This window comes from Amphibalanus amphitrite, unplaced genomic scaffold (genome assembly GCF_019059575.1).
Source record: "Amphibalanus amphitrite isolate SeventyFive unplaced genomic scaffold, NRLGWU_Aamphi_draft 001643F_arrow, whole genome shotgun sequence".
NCBI lineage: Eukaryota > Metazoa > Arthropoda > Thecostraca > Balanomorpha > Balanidae > Amphibalanus > Amphibalanus amphitrite.
Genome location: NW_024883136.1, coordinates 67308 through 83439, shown reverse-complemented (window position 1 = coordinate 83439; position 16132 = coordinate 67308). Strand labels below are relative to the sequence as shown.

At 47.0% G+C, this 16132-nt stretch overlaps 1 protein-coding gene across 1 annotated transcript in view; it reads right to left on the bottom strand.

The window, feature by feature from the left end:
* The window catches only part of LOC122374343 (Ig-like and fibronectin type-III domain-containing protein 2), a gene marked incomplete at its 3' end in the record, with an annotated part of 57245 nt that extends 50940 nt beyond the window's left edge, over positions 1–6305 (bottom strand). Inside the window, exon 1 of the mRNA XM_043353032.1 lies at positions 6165–6305. The remainder of the gene's footprint in view (positions 1–6164) is intronic.
* Positions 6306–16132: the final 9827 nt, after the last annotated feature.

The following is a 16132-nucleotide window of genomic DNA, read 5'->3' as shown; positions in this document are numbered from 1 at the left end:
CTGTCAAAACCGCCCCCTGGAGCTTCATGTCGAATTTCATTGGTTATGGCATGAGCACACCACGCATTTCTATTGGCATAACCATTCGAACAGAGGCCAACCTACCCACATATCATGCGTTGAAACACGAAGCATGTCAATGCTACGAGACGCTGCAGGCTTGTCACAACACAAGGTCACGGACAACCGAACACATTTGCAAACAGCATGTGTTGAATAACCGAAGATCGACTCATGAATAATCGAAAAGGTCTGTGTGCGAAGGACTGTGTGTCGCTAGTTTGTGACGAGGACACTCAAGCCTGAAGGGATGGCAAAGGCAGGAAGAGGAGCCGTCTTAACTTGATCTAAATGCCGCAAGAGTGTTCGGTCATTTAGGCCTTCATTGTTCCTCTTCATTGTTCCGTCGAAGTTGAAGCTCGTCAAAGCCTTGGTCCAGGGGCGAGTAAGGTTGTCCCCGCAGCTGAAGTGATGTGATCAAGGCCGGTATGATCGTGTGCTGGCTATAAATGAAGTGTCAAATGCAATGAGGGAGGCAGCTGCCTCCGAGAAAGACAGGTGTTATCATGTTCCTTTGAAGAAAAGGTGTCAGTCAGTGAGGTGGCAAAGATTCGATCTTCAACAATTAAATATTTAATTGTGGAAGATGCAGTGTATGATAATAAGTAAAAGCAACAGCTCTTTGTTGAAATGTATCTTATCCTGTCGTGACAAAATAGATGCTATCTCGTAACGCAACTTGCCAAGCCCAGGAGCACAACACGGTGCATCAATGCTCACTTTGCATTCTCCATTTAATAAACTGGTCTCTGTTCCCATTTTGTAGCAGCACTCCCACAAACTTCTCCCCAACGTCCTCCATCGAAAACCCAACTTACATAGAACCGTCAATCGCATCAATGCATGCCACTCCCCAAGCTAAGAGACCAAACGAGCCCGTACCTAACCGTGTTCCGTTCACAAACGCTCCTCTGCATGCGTAATGGCGGACCAAGTGGAAAAGTTCCGTCTCCAGCCTGCCCGGGGGGCTCATCCGTGCAGTGTTGCTCACAGTTGGATGTTGTGTCGGCACTTACAGCAGGCAGTCTGGCCGGCCAACGCGCTGACGAAATTGTTTGGATAGAGGACGAGTGAGAGAGAGAGGGAGGCGAGGGAGAGGGAGAGAGAGGGAGAGGTCGGAGACAGGGAGAGCTCTAGGGTGGGCTGACTGGCTTCAGGTCAGAGGGAGGGGCGATATGCACATTTATAATACATTATCGGTGGGTGTTCGCTTATATCCGATTCAGTTCTGTTCCGATACCATCCCTTCTTACTTTGGGTGCTTATCTGTTTGAAATCTAATTTGCTAACGTACATCGCTAATGTGCAAGGATGGGAAATACACAATGCACACGAACACTGCACCTTGCTGTATTGTATTGTATCCCATTACGTAAAGCGGAACAAATGGTCACAGTGTAGCTCGTTGGCCCCGTTTCCGTAGCCTTGTGCTATACTGGAATTGAACGAGCTGACTAGTTCGTATGTCATGACTCATACTTCCCGACAGTAAAGCTGCAACGAGTTATCGCGGTGTGCATAACGGGTATGAGTTATGGATATGAGATATGCCCGAATGGAAAGGTAGAAAACTAATGGCAACGTTGCATTGCTAAGTGTAAGAGCAAAATTGAAACTAGAGCCTTATTGATCTAAAAGTAAAACACAAAGCTTCTAATTTCGTCTCGAGAATCGTTATACCTATGAAATGGATAAGAATTCCTGAGAAATTCAACAAAAATGTCTACACTATTCACACATATGATGCAAGATCACCAAACATTCTCCTCTAGGTACCACAAAAACCACCCTTCCGAGCCGCTGCGCAGCCACGCTTCTAATTAGCCATCTCAGCTGAATAGAGAGCCGCACAGCTCGCTGCTGCAACTTCTCATCCGTACCTCCTACCACAGAAAGCACCCCAATGCCTCAATGGCACCCACCCACTTAGTGTCTGGCCCAATACAATCCGCCGGGGCGGGAGGGTGCCTTTGTCACCTTCCTTTAGCCAACACGGCATCGATCAAGCTCAGAGCTTTCTGTTCTGACAACGGCTACCCTAGGGGTCGATAGCCGCCGGCCACGCGAACGTCTAGCCTCGGGCGTGGTACGAGAACGGACGGACAGGAGGAACAAATGTGGAAAGAAAGGATTCACAGAGATGGCGTTTTAGCACAATATGGCTTTGGGGTGCTGTCCACATTTTTGTGCTTGTTTGTCGTTGTTCCAGGCGCTTCAGAGGGAGCATTATTGGGCGTGGAGATACATGGCTGCTGGTTTTATTTGGGATGTGATGAGGATTTACAAAGTAATTTGTTCTCTGACGCATCCAGTTTCATTTTATTTTGCATTGCCTTTTTAAGACTATTTAAAAAAAAAAACTTGTGTAATATATGTATGATATGAATAGAATACCCCCATAAATGATTACTCAGTTGTATTGCTTTATTGCTAAATGATCGATATCAATTGAGCATTGACGCCTGCTTAGTATTCATAGGTCACTCAGCATGCCACGGTTGATCACAGAGTCATGAAAATATAGATGAGTTTGTGCCTTGAATTCCTGATACCATAACAACATTGCTTCTAATAGGTATCTAATAACCTTCGCGTAATCACATTTGGTCCGAATTAGCTCATCCCTAGCCACAAGTCCTACCCCCCCCCCCCCCCCTCCTCTTACCATCCCATACCCACGTCGTCAAGATCTATCACGCACCGAATCCGCAAGGAACTATTGAAACCCAGCCGCCAAAATTATCCGCTTCACTGGACTGGAACCAAGCGTGTAACCGCAAACGAAGCCCGCGCGAAGTGGAAGTCAGAAGCCACGGCGTCGGTGCATGCGTTCGCGGTCACGCTAGAGGTCAAGGTCACGGTCACGGTAGAGAGAGCACGGCCGTGACAGTGAAGAGTCGCCTGGATACGCTCCGTCGAGCACACAGAGAGAGAGAGAGAGAGAGAGAGAGAGAGAGAGAGAGAGAGAGAGAGAGAGAGAGAGAGAGAAAGAGAGAGAGAGAGAGAGAGAGAGAGAGAGAGAGAGAGAGAGAGCGAGAGAGCGAGAGAGCGAGAGAGCGAGAGAGCGAGAGAGCGAGAGAGCGAGAGAGCGAGAGAGCGAGAGAGCGAGAGAGCGAGAGAGCGAGAGAGCGAGAGAGCGAGAGAGCGAGAGAGCGAGAGAGCGAGAGAGCGAGAGAGCGAGAGAGCGAGAGAGCGAGAGAGCGAGAGAGAGAGAGAGCGAGAGAGAGAGAGAGAGAGAGTTGGGGAGAGAGGGAGGTAGAGAGCTGGGGAGGGGATTGGATAAAAGTGTGGACTAAGAAGGAACAGGAAGGTAATTCTTAAAAGGTCCGTGAACTACAACATCGTAATTATCACATCTGTGAGAAGAATATCTGTGTCGGAACAGGCAGATAGATACATCACATTGATGACTAACATCCTGCCTATTGAAACTGAAAGGACATAGTGCTGCAATGAGAGTAATATGCATAAGCAAAAAGGCACATTTTGTGTCGCTCGTGACACCAACAGATGCGACACATGCAGCGCTGGCTACCTTTATTTGAGTGGTGCTGTTGCAAAATTGCGCAATGATTCTTTAGAGAACCTTTTCTTCGTTTCGTGAGCAACACCTCCAATAGAGACTGACAGCTTCTGCGTAACATCAGCGTCCGAACAATGGGAGCTTCTTTAGTCCGGCAAAAACACCTATGACGGATTGGCGTCTTACGCAAATATTGACGGTTTGCGTGGTTTTGTGGGCATCAAGGTGTTTTTCTTGCGACCACTAAGCTTTGTTTTTCCCCAGAGAAAAGACATCATTTACATCGCCATTACAGGGTGTCGACTGCCGATGATTTCTTTGTAACTTCGTTTCTTGTGTTTGAATTACGGTAACAAGCGCCGTGCTGATATAAATAATCCAAAATATTGCATTTTATGTTTGAAATGAATGCATGCACACATGTCCTGCAGTGAGCTCGATATTTTTGACATCTCAGGCTTACTGGCTATCCGAAATCATTTGGATCTGCTTCCAATTTCCGAATATTGTCAACATTTACAAACATATAACCACCAAACTTGGATAATTCGGCGTATCGCATTCGTACCGGTTGCCTTTCTGATGCCTGAGTTTCATGACCAACCTCCATCTCCACACCTACCACATCTATCCAAGCCCACTTCAAAACTCGTCCCGCTAATAGCATCCCATCACACCTGTCTGGAGAGGTCACTGACCTCCCCCCCGCCCCCCCCCCCCCCACGCCCCCCCCCCCCCCTCCCTCATGGATCCTCCTGACCGGGGTCGTTCACACCCAGGTGTGGTCAGCTGACCTTGAAGAGACGCTCTATCGTGAAGACGCTATTCAGAGCGCCCAACGACCGCAACGGAGCTAGACCAGAGTCAGCTGACCAGAGTCAGCTGAGCTTTAGTGACGTCATTTGTATCGTAAAACAGAAACAACTTTACCTGTGAATATGAACAGGAAGATGTTGAAGTGTGGCTTTATGTAACAACAGAGCTGTGCAGTGTTTTTAAACCATGTTTATCTGCAAGATCTCAAGGAAGGGATTACTTGGAAGCTGGTCTTGTGGATAAGGAAGCTTGGTGGCTTAAAAGAGATTATCCATTCGATTGGGATGTATTTTTGGTTCTATTCCTGGAAAATCAATCACAATATTTGGCACAACAATGCTTTGTTAGTTAGCTTGCCCGTGATAAACGATAAAAAAGAATATTCAAAGGATGCTCGAATGATAAATGGAGTTAAACGTTCTAATTGCTCTCTGGTAAGCGTGCATCGCCTTTGCTAGGTTTTCTTATCAAATGCTTTATTTTCATTATGTAAAGCGATTCGCTAGACAATTTAAAAATAATAAAAGCGTGCTGTTTCATCGTAACTGGAATTACATTGCATATTTTAATTGTTATGTTTATCTTTTCTCGCGTGATGTTCCGAGAAGTTCTAAACGACCTTAAATAATTTGGCTTATTTGAAGATGAAAGCTACATCTATTCTGTACCGCGAAAAGATTCAGAGTAAGTTAAATCACACAAATAAGTGAAGGCCCTACCCTCGCTTCTTTTCGGGGCCTCACTTCTTCTCTTCTGCGGAGGACCTGCACCGTTTCCCAGCTCAAACTGGCTACAGGGAATTTATTGGTTGATTCACTCATGAAGTGTCTACCCATCAGCGTTGTTTGGTATGGAGATTCGGTTTTGGCTGCACCACCAGCCGAAAAAAAAAACAATATAGGAACAGATTTTGCATTTAATTATGCAACGCTGCGGTACCTTATTGATAATTCACTTGCTTTAAATGTGTGGTCGAGCTCCAGTCCCAACCAGAAAGTCATATATATGTATTAGCCGTTTTCACGACGGCTATCTGGTACACATTTGATGCAGAGTAGGTGCAGATTTGGTGCATAGTTGGTCAAATTAGGTTCAATGTGTTTCTCAAAAGTTGTCCGTTTGGGTTGCATAGATGCTTACAGGCATCATTAATCAAATTATCAGGCATTGCTGTCGATTAAAACATGACTGAGATAAATTCATGACATGAAGATATTTGTTATAAAAGAGATAAGGTGCAGATTTGGTCAAATTAGGTGCGTTTGCCACTCGCCAGATAACTCGTGAAACGGCTCATATCTACCGATAAGCCAAAAAGCAATTAACAAAATGAGTCAATGCATCGAGAATCTACGAGTCTCTCGCGCAGCAATTAGCCGAGTCACAAGAAATGCAATACTTGGCTGATCTGGATAAGGGGCAACATTTAATAACGTTGTATTGTTGGCTGAAGTTATCAGGGAATTTTCGAGCCTCAAACCGGTTTTTGAGGTATTGAAATGACAACAGCAGGACTGAAACTATCAGCATATTTTGAAGTGGCTAAAAGGAAATATTTCGTTTTTTTTTCGTAAATTCATTTATATCCGTGCAATGCAGCGCTGCAATGTGACTTCTCAATCCATTTCGACATTTGTTTTCAATTTTGAAGAACCAACGCGGCCCCCTAATTACTTTCAACAAATATAAAAAAATTATCGCAAGCCAATAACACCACACCACAGTCAGTCCTCCCCAAACAAGGGGGGATCTCAACCCCACTCACCTCACACCTCTCCCAGCTGCGTCGTCAGCGATTGTTGTCCTCGTTCTGTCGTCACCAGCAGCGTCCCTCACCACCACCACCCCAGGCCGGGCCTCGTGCAACACTGAGCACCAACCGTCGTCGTCGGCGGGCGGCGCGGCGGTGGCGGCGGCGGCGGCGGCGACGGGTGGAGGCGGCGGCGGCGGCGGCGGCGACCCAGGGCGGTTTCAAGTTCAAGGTCACTGGGCGGGGTACCGGAGGAAGGTGAAAAAGACGCCAAGGGGGCCATGACCGGACACGTGCGGAACGGAACAACGGGACTGTTGGGATTGGGGGCGTCGGTGCGATGGCAAAATGTTTTGAGGGCATGTCTAAATAAAACGTTTGATTTTTTAGAAAAGTAATGCAGGCCATTTGTTTTATGCAAGATTTTTTTTCATTGGCTGCTGGATCGTTTTTTTCTGTCCACAAGAACACAATTTGTAATTGATATTTTAAGCATTTTTCAAAAATAAATTTCGATGAAATCGAATAGCATTATTTTGCAATATGCAAAAATTAAATTTCTGCTCATCTGTTTTTATACTTTGCCTAATGATAAAGGAAAAGCGTGAAATCGAACTACCTACGCCACAATCGAAACGCTCATTTTTGATATCTCTTATGATATTAGTAATTAGGAGGTAAACTGCTAGTAAAGTGAACATGTGATTCAAGCTGGAACTTCTGTTATTTTTATCGGTCAATTGACTGCATATGATATGTCACTCATGGCGATACAGACATTAAGTTATTGCTAGCCTCAAAACTTAACCCTGCGCAATACGATCAATGTAATTCAAGGAAGGCGTCGACTGGAAAAGTACGACAAGGATATTTTTGGAATTTCTTGCAGCCAAACATTGCCACCCCCTGGTACCCAGTGCCGGAATGTGACCCCTGTCCTCTGTTACCACGGACTCTCCGCTGTCATTTCGCCACCATAGTTCATTAACCGGTGATTTTGGCCGACCACTCAGCCCACCGGGGCTCGACTTGGTGCTCTAAACTGGTCCCGTTCTGCCAGCGGGAGGGTCGGTGGCCCGGCGCCGCCTCCAAAGCCACAGCCGGGTCGCTGACCCCACGGTCATGACCTCTAAGGTGGGAGGGGCAGGCGGAGGGGGCGGGAGGGGCGGGGCGGGGCGGGGCATTCATGAGATGGCTGGGTGTGGCCTCCTGCCACGAAGTTGGCATGTGGCGTAGCTCTGCAGCTGTAGTGCGTAGTTGTTTGGATCTGTTGACAGACAAAATACGCGATGTCCATGAGATCTAATAGGGGACCGGGTCATGGGACTTTTAAGTGATGCGTTCGTCAGTCCTCAACCGGTTTTTCCGTTAGTTTTATCCGCTAGATACATCCGTTGATGGGTGAAAATCCTCCGAGTGTCTCAGGGTTGATGACCATTTCAAAGAATTGAGATCCTACTGCTCACGGCTGGTTAGAGATCAGCTGATGGTAATTGTGAATTTGAAAGGATCTAGGGAGTAGTGTAACAAACATAAATAGACATTTAAATCACTACACCACGGCCACACCGCATTGACGTGGCTGCGACTGGCAATTGGCATGTATTTGTTGACGCATATTTTTCCAATTGCGCTGTTAGACTGGTTTGCTATCTCTATATCGACCTATATGCGATATGTTATCTATTTCACATTCAATGTCTTTATTGACAATAAATTGTCTTTAGTTTATGGCTGAAATCATCAGTATTGAAGAGTATGGACCCAGAGTCTGAAATAAAGCTTATCTACCTATCTATCCATCTATTGACCACTTTGTTCTTCTTTCAACATGCCCATTGTCCAGCTCGCTCTATTTTCTGCATTTGGAATCCGCTTAGCTTAGCACCTGGCTTAGCACCCGCACTTACACCTCAGCCTGAGCTCTAGCTGGCCAAAGCTGGCTCAGATTCCACCCGCGCTGGTTTACATAGAATAAAGTGCACCTCAGCGAAGCAGGACTGTGAGGAAGCAGATCAAATCATGTGCCTACTTAGTTCTCTTGAGGAAACTCGGTGACCTGGATTCAGAATTTAGATCGCCCATCCAGGTCCGCCTACATTCCGCGTAGAGTTAAAATCAACTGAACTAGACCTTGACATAGAGAACTAGTTAAGTGACCTACCTACCAGACCAAAGTTAAAGATCTAATCAGGCGCACAAATGCCACACACCCTTTACTGTTGAGAAGGAAAATGAGACTCGAGCGTCGATTGGACAGTCGTTGCGGTACCCGATTTCGTAATAGGCCGATGCTGTTGCTATTTTTCAAGAAACTGACCATTAAAAGGCGTTCAGTGCCTACGCATCGACAGCCTCGGGAGCTGCAGGAAAATGTTTGTTGAAATTATCGATTTCTTTGGTCAGTAGCCCAAGGCCCTCCTGATTTCGAAGCCTGGACTTCAGGTTGTTCTGGCCGCTTGTCCCTAGCTGTTGGCAGCTTGAGTATCTTCAACAAGGAATTTGAGCTTTCGGGTTGCATAAGACCACACTTCAAAACATTTGGCCTTTTTGGGCTTGGTAAAAATACTTGCAAAGTAAAAGAAAAACAGTCCGTAAGAAGACCATGACATCTGAAGGAGGAAATGCGCACTGCACTACTCGTCATTTTCATTGCCTCATTATCATTAATAGCTGATTTATTCTTTGGGCACAAGTGAGCTATCAGCATGACACAAACATAAACAACAAAATGTAATGAAATAAGAATGAAAACAAATAATGGAAAAGGAACCAATTTTATACTGCAGGTATTCTTCTCAAATAGCATGCAGATCACCATGAAACACAATGGACCTTCACCCACGTTTCACTGACTTCTCGAGAAGAAACCATATGAACGATGGCAGCTACTGCAGACACAACTACAAGAATCGAACAACGGAACTAATCTTCGAAGAAAATGACCTTCGCACAAAACTTTGGGCTGCGGTGTGCCAAACTGCAGTCCGCATCTGTCGCCAGAATAAATTGTACGTTGCCTGGTGGGACATTGGTATGCATGCCCTGAGACATTGGCTGCGGGGTGCGGTCACTGAGGATAAACCATTATGCTTTGGAGCAGGCATGAGGCAACAAACGCAAGCACATTGACGCACGCCAGTGAAAAACCGCTTATCGCCAAAAGTGAAACACCTGCCGAAATCGACATTAGTTATTTGTAATGAACTCAAGAGGAACTCAGATTTGGGCTGAGTCGGCTACTGGCAGATGACGGTCCGCCGCACCGGCTGCGTCCATCCCGACTGGATGATTGTGTCCCGGTACGGTATCACAGGTCACCTAGTCACTCAACGGATCACGGATGGTTGCCGAACAGCAAAAAATGGCCAAGGGTGAAAATGGGCTGGTTCAACTAACTAAAAGACGTAGTGAGATGATTTTATTTGTTACTTAATTTTGTTTAAAATCATTACTTAAATTTTCACTTTATTTATTACCTAATCCAATTTTAAGCGTTAAATCCAGTTTTCTGTGTTGAATTTCTTTAGTGTAATTTTAGTGATTTTTTTTAGTTATATTTCATCTACGCTGATGAAAAATCATCAAGGCAACTCTTATGAAAAAAGGATTATAAAACTTGATGTGATAATTTATAAAAAAAACAACAACTAAAAGCAGTAATAAGATATCATTATTAAGTTCAACAGAATTGAAGCTGAGTCCCAAGCGTTTTTAAGAATCTTTACAGTCACCATGCTTCCTCTCCATCAGGGGCGTCGCCGACGGGGGGGTCGGGGGGGTCGTGACCCCCCCACTCTTGAAAACTGGGGGTGTCGACCCCCCCACTTTTTGCGATGCTGAGTATGCTTTTTTAGCTTTTATGTCAGTGAAGCAGGCGTCAGCAACACCAACAAATACATCAGATTCAAAATCGCTTCAAGAGCTCCCTAAAGCCAATTAGCCAATTACCTAAAGGTCAATTAGCTGTGGGCGGGGAACACCAGCACAACAATGTTTTTAAGTAGCCCCCATCCTAGTATACCTTTTTATCCCTCAAAGGATTGGACGCGCCAAAACTGCCCCGAGCGTTCGTCTGATCGTTTAAAAAAAAATGGTCGCAGTCGATTCGTCGGATCAGTACCTAACTACAAAACTACAAACTAGCCTCAGCCCCATGGCTACCGTCACAACTAGCTGTACAGTGCACATGTAGGGGAAAGGGAGTTGCAGATGGAACCGTCTCGGGCTTTCGCAAAGAAGTCGCGCAAAAAGGAGCCGAATGCAACAAAACTTCCGGTGCGCTCGAGTTAATCACCTACTTAAAATAAATCGATATCCCTGATTCAAATAAAGATGACCTTAGTTCACTTTTTCATAACGTGCTTTTAATTGATAGTGTAGTTTTTGGAGCTGATTTTGAACTTAGCGCCCATCTGAACATTTAAGAAGTAGTTGTGTTGCTTATTCATATAACATGCTAGGAAGCAATCGGTGGTGGTCATCCACTATTAGGTACTGGTCGATCTGACCTGACCTGATCTACCCCAAATGCATGGAGTCATCATCTTCGTTCAAAACTAAGATAACATTCGTAATCAGAACCTCGAAAAACCATCACAACTTACATTCGTTAAGTTCTAGCAGGTCCCGAGTTTCTCTACTTATTGGCCATGACCTGAGTCCTGAGATGACCCGAAAACTTGTAAATGGGTATCATCGGCTTTCTCTCGTCACGGGAAGCATGCTATTTTTTCCGCAAACCTGTAGATCGATCAGGGGTCGAAAGCATGCCTCAACGTTAGTTTAGTATACGTTATACGTTAGCGACTGGGAAACCACCAATAGAAGGGCTACAGTGAAGCAGAAAACTATTCGATAGCTCTTTTAACGCTCTTTCGCTAGCTTCGCGTTAGATTTCATCTCAGGTCTATGTTTGGCCCATAAGAAGGCAAACAGCTAACTGGTGAGATTCTGCCGAAACATCTGCTTTGCAATAACTTTCGATTCCGTGAATTTGTATGGTATGTACATATGTTGTCTTGTCACCACCGTCTTGATCTCTTTGAGACGCGTCACATGAGTTAAAATTTGCCCATTCAGAATTAACGTTAAAACGACCTCAGGTCAACGTTATGTCCTGATCGGAAAAGGACCTCCTGCTGCATATGAATGGACCCGTGTTGTTGAGCTGAACAGTGAACACCTTCCAGGTGCTGTCATCGCTCTACCGCGTCTTCGTCAAAAGTTGTAGAAAAAAAATGCTGGTGGCCATCGATGGACATTTCCACTAATGACCTTTCGAGTCATCACTCGCCATAAGTTGCACCCTGTCCCCGGCAATGATGAGCTGATTTGTCATGGCTCCAAAGATATTTTGCGTTTCTGACGAACTTTTTCAAAGCAGGAGGCATTCGTGCTTTTTCTAATTTCTCATTATTTTCTAATGATGAGGTCACGTATTTGACCTGCCTTCAGATCATAGATGTAAATCCTCAGTTAGAATCATAAATTGCTGACACGTATAACCCCATACATTAGGTACATATACAGTGTACCAAATTTCGAAGTTATGGGAGAAAAGCTACAAGAATGGCGAGAGGGGAAAGTTTTTATAGAGGTATACCGTATAACTGAACTTGACATGGCGACCTGACCTTAAGTGACCAGTGATAATTTTTACGCAAGTGATGTAGGTAGGTATACCTACCTAATAGGTTATACCAAATTTGGCGGCGCTGCGCGCCGATTTGTTACACACGCACACACACGCATACGCACGCACAAAACTGGGAAGTGTGGCAAAAAAAACACCCCTACCCATCGGGTGAAGACTAGAAACCCGACCCCCCCACTCAAAAATCCGTGGCGACGCCCCTGCTCTCCATCCTTTATAAATGCTCATTATTCAGCGCGTCTGACTTTTACGATGCCCTCGCCTCACGATGACCTAACTCCACCCCTCCCCCTCCCTATCCCTCCCTATCACCCAAACAGCGCTTCACGTGGCTCCCACAGCTCTGCTCACGATGCGCGAGCCTCCTCGGGGCCTCGGCTGGCAAAGCTGTGCCCTTGAACCGACCAGTGCGCTCAGAGCCCGAATAATCGACCATCATTCGATGCCCTCCGGTGAGTCTGGAGTCAGCGCAGCGACCAAGGTGCCATCTTCGTGAGAGGGGTCAGTGGCCTCTGAGCGCGATGGACTTGGCGTAAATATATATTCAGACCTCATTTTCAGAAGGATTTTAGCCTGGAGGTAATTAGGATAAATGTCCAATAAGAGTTTTATGTGAGCAAGTGCATACGGTGACTGGTGAGCATAGGCGCAGAGTGAAAGTGAAGAATAATGCTAGCACTGCCGTCTGGTGATGGGATTTGTTACCACTAGTAAAATAGCTAACCACTAGTGGCGCTGATGTCAGTCTTTCACACGATTTCGCTCATCGCCCTCAGCGTAATCCTGGTTTACTTACGAGATGAGGCATGTCTGTAAACTCTGTATGTACTGGTGTCCAGCAATGGCGTATTTGTGACCATATGGATAAGTTACCCGTCTCCAGCGCTCCGGATTCTATACGACTTTAGGGGAATTATTTGCTGTCGGATGTTGGAGAACGGATGACGTCTAGGGAGACCAAAGAAGTTGGTGCCCAAAAGCAGATGAAGTAAACTTTCCTTGAAATTCAAATGATGAGGAAGTTCTCACCCGTCATGGTATGCTATAATTCGGGATTGCCGTTTAACGCCTGGTCGCTTATCCACTCCCATCTCAGCAGGATGGATTCAGTAACCATCGTCAACCAATTCAGTAACTATCGTGGTCAACACTCGACTTGGTTAAATTTCTGCAGTTTTGCATCTTATTCACTCACCCTATGATCCAGAAATGGATGGTCATACCACTTATAACCAGGGATGCGGAGCCGGAGCCGGAGTCGGAGCCGGAGCCGCCGGAGCCGGCATATTTTGCCCGGAGCCGGAGCCGGAGCCGGAGCCGTGAAACAATATAGCCCGGAGCCGGAGCCGGAGCCGGAGCCGCCAAAAAAGGGGGCGACTCCGGCTCCTTTTTATTTTTTGAAGAGGAAAAAAAAATAATTGACCTAGTTCGGTTTGACAGTACAAGGCAGTAAAACATATGGTACTTACGTCATGGGCCATCAAGTGAATGAAAAAATCCGAATATCCCCAGTATCCCAAAGTACGCAAACAACTTCCTGTTTGCTCTTCCCCCCCCCCCCCCCCCCCCACGTCTACTGCATCCCCAGAACATGAGGACCAGTCATCAGGTGACGGCCATTGTTTTCAAACCAGTGCAGTGGACTGCGACTCCCAGCACCGTCTCATCCCCCCCCCCCACCCCTCACCCCCCAATGCAGCCGAGACGGGTGTCAGCTTACGATGGTTCACAGAACTCCGATTCGCGGCGACTGCGTTTCCAATGCCATCGCTTCCTAGCCCTTTGTTCTGCCAGTTCTCTCCGAGGTGCGTTTGCGCGGGGACGCGGTGAGCCGGTCATGGCAAAGAGTAACGCGTATAACCAATCCAATTTTTCTTCCACCCGTATTTAATTGATTGCGTAGGGGATGTACTGAGTCGGAGCCGGAGCCGCCGGAGCCGGAGCCGCCGGAGCCGGACCATTTTACTCGGAGCCGGAGCCGGAGCCGGAGCCGCCATAACATTTCACCCGGAGCCGGAGCCGGAGCCGGAGCCGATTTTTTTCTCCGGAGCCGGAGCCGGAGCCGGAGCCGTCTGAAATTTCCACGGCTCCGCATCCCTGCTTATAACGAAAGCGCTTATAGATCCCATCAAAACTAATGGATGCGTCCATCTGTTGACTCCACGCTTGATAGATATGTGGCGCTTAACACTGCCACGGTGCAAAAAAAAGTCGCAAATTCGTGTAATGATGGTAGCTCTTCAAAGATGTACCTTATTTAGAAAATGGATCACAGAATTTATAGATTACTAAATAAATATCCAGAGACTTAAAACACGCATCAGGTCCATGTAAACGTAAAGCTGTTTATAAATTCATAGGGCCAGAAGTGGTCCCGTGAAATTACTTAACCGGCGTCACGATACGAAGATAAGTTTTTTTTTCCTAATAATTACGGGTTTTACTACGTAGCTAAATACATCAAGCCAATAGCAATCGAGGCTCACCTCGCGCCCATCAATCATTTGACTTCACATAATATGCTAGGGCTAAACGGTCCATGACAAGACACGCTTTGATCCAGCACCGGCCAATGTAAACCAGGGATGCGGAGCCGTGGAAATTTCAGACGGCTCCGGCTCCGGCTCCGGCTCCGGAGAAAAAAAATCGGCTCCGGCTCCGGCTCCGGCTCCGGGTGAAATGTCATGGCGGCTCCGGCTCCGGCTCCGGCTCCGAGTAAAATGGTCCGGCTCCGGCGGCTCCGGCTCCGGCTTCTACTCAGTACATCCCCTATGCGATCAATTAAATACGGGTGGAAGAAAAAAAGGCGATGGGATTGGTACACGTTGCTTCTGTATTTGTATAACAAGGCTATTTTGAATACCACATTGTTTTACGCCTTGTACTGTCAAACCGAACTAGGTAAATAATTGTTTCCTCGTAAGAAAAGGAGCCGGAGTCGCCCCTTTTTTGACGGCTCCGGCTCCGGCTCCGGCTCCGGGTTATATTGTTTCACGGCTCCGGCTCCGGCTCCGGGCAAAATATGCCGGCTCCGGCGGCTCCGGCTCCGGCTCCGGCTCCGGCTCCGCATCCCTGATGTAAACCTTTCATTCGAAAACCCCTCAGACTTTGTGTTCAGTTTCAAAAAGGTGGCCAGCCTAGCATCCCGCCCAGTATATACCGGCCCCGCCTCAGCGGATGTGCCCCAGTCCGCCCAATCAGCGTGGCTTCCGTCGAGCGACCGGCGTCTGGCGGAAAACCGACCGGAAGTCAGCCGGCTCGACCGGAAGTGCAGCGTTGCAGCACCTCCCCGGAGCATTTCCACACAGATTCCGGCGGCCATGAATCGATAACCAGGGTGTGTTGTCTGAGGTACAGAAGGGAGTGCCAGTGAGCACTCTCAGTGTCCAGGGCAGGCGGCAGCGTTTAGAGTAGTAGGCACCTTGTTCGTCGTGTCGTCGTTTCTTATGTAAAGGTGTAGATCAGAAACACGCCTTTTCGGGCGATAAACGAGCGAACGAGAGGGGGGCCTGTACGTACGAAACTGCGTGGAGGTACTTACAACTGACTCGTGCACGGTATCCTACGTACATGTGTCTAACGGTGTGCGAAATTTGAGCGCGATCGGCCCAGCCATTCTCGAGATATGAAATTGTCCCCCTGCACGTGCGCACGCGCAGTAACACCCCAGCTGTGACACATGAAAATATATATTGCCAGGTGGGTGCCTGCAGGCTGGATACATGCAAAGTTTCAGCGATCCAGTATTGTCGAGTACCGAGTTACTGTAATTATTCCAAAACTGACATCTCTTCGTTTTGCACGTGCATGAGGGGTCACCCATATGCATCGGTAACAGTGCAATGCTTGGTAGAATGGATGAAGCTAACCTACAAAAAATACCTCAAGAATCAGTCCAGCGGTGGCGAAGATTTTAGCCCTGCAAAAGCGTCCCCACGGCCGGCAGGCCGATCATGCTCAGAAATTTCAGCGATTCTAAGTAAGAATTCGCCCGCTTGTAATCAAACGCTTGAAAAAAAAAAACGTTTTGAGGAGTGCAAATCGGATTGATGATTGACGTCTATGTCATGGGCTATAAACGGTGCTGCTAAAAATTCCTGTAATCTATTATTATTTCTCTGCATAAAAAATAGCCCATAAATACTCCACCAGCAGTAGCGGCGGAACACCTTCAATTAAGGGGGGGGGGGCACTGCCGACTTTTGGTCCCATTCTTTCCATGCAATGCCCACAGGGCTAATGTTAAAGTTCCCAAATTAAAGGGGGCACGGTGCCCCGGCGCCCTCCCCGTTCCGCCGCCTATGTCCACCAGGCTAAGCGCGTGTAA